The following is an 857-nucleotide window of genomic DNA, read 5'->3' as shown; positions in this document are numbered from 1 at the left end:
CCATTTCAGCTCACTAATGCCTAAGATAACGATGATGCGTTCCATTTCATTTTTGACAACTTCCAATTTTCCCAGATTCATACTTCATACATTCCATGTTCCGATTTTCAATGGATGTTTACATCTGTTTCTCTTCATTTTGATCTGTGGCCCATTAGCAAACGAAGGTTCTGTGAGCTTTTCTCTACTTGGAGGAGGCAATTTCTTTTCCTCCAGTCGCATTCTGAGTGCCTTCCCACCTTCTGGTCTTGTATCTGACCGTGTTTCTCTGCTATTCACAGAGTTTTCAGTGACTAGCGATTCGGAAGTAGTTTGTCACTCTTTCTTCCTAATCTGTCTTTGTTTGGAAGCTCATCTGAAACCTGTCCACCATGGGTGACCCTGCTGGTTATTTAAAGCACCGGTGGCATAGCCCTCAGAATCACAGCAATTCAAACAACCACAGCACGACACACAGACGAGTGGCGGTTGTGTGGTCGCTGTTAAACACGAATCTGCTTGCGCTACGGCCCTTAAGTCCAGCTCAAAGGTGGGATTTCCGTCCTCGGATGTAACGTCAGTCAAGAGGCGTAATGAGATGCTTTGGGCTGCGCTTGTGGGTCTCTAAGTTGGTCGACCCCGCCTCAAAGCCATGATCCAATGGCTAGGCCGGGATGGCGCCCTCGCGTGTTAAGTAGGACAGCCTGGCTGGCCGCTGCAGTCTCTTCCCGCTAGGCAGTGTCCCTCCATTGACCTGGTCTCCAGACACCTCTCACCCCGCGGCTCCGCTGTCTGGGTTTCATTTAACACCTCCACCAGGTCTGCGCAATTCTTGCACCATTAGCAAACCTTTACTTGCATGGGATATCAAAGAGATT

At 48.9% G+C, this 857-nt stretch overlaps 1 pseudogene; it reads left to right on the top strand.

Moving 5' to 3' along the window:
• The first annotated feature begins 653 nt into the window (after positions 1–653).
• Positions 654–857, top strand: part of LOC102840699 — a 12,562-nt pseudogene continuing 12,358 nt past the window's right edge.

The sequence above is a fragment of the Chrysochloris asiatica genome, unplaced genomic scaffold, assembly GCF_000296735.1.
Source record: "Chrysochloris asiatica unplaced genomic scaffold, ChrAsi1.0 scaffold00049, whole genome shotgun sequence".
In the NCBI taxonomy this organism is placed as follows: Eukaryota; Metazoa; Chordata; class Mammalia; order Afrosoricida; family Chrysochloridae; genus Chrysochloris; species Chrysochloris asiatica.
Note: the sequence above shows the minus strand (reverse complement) of the source record. Positions and strands in the feature narration are given on the sequence as shown.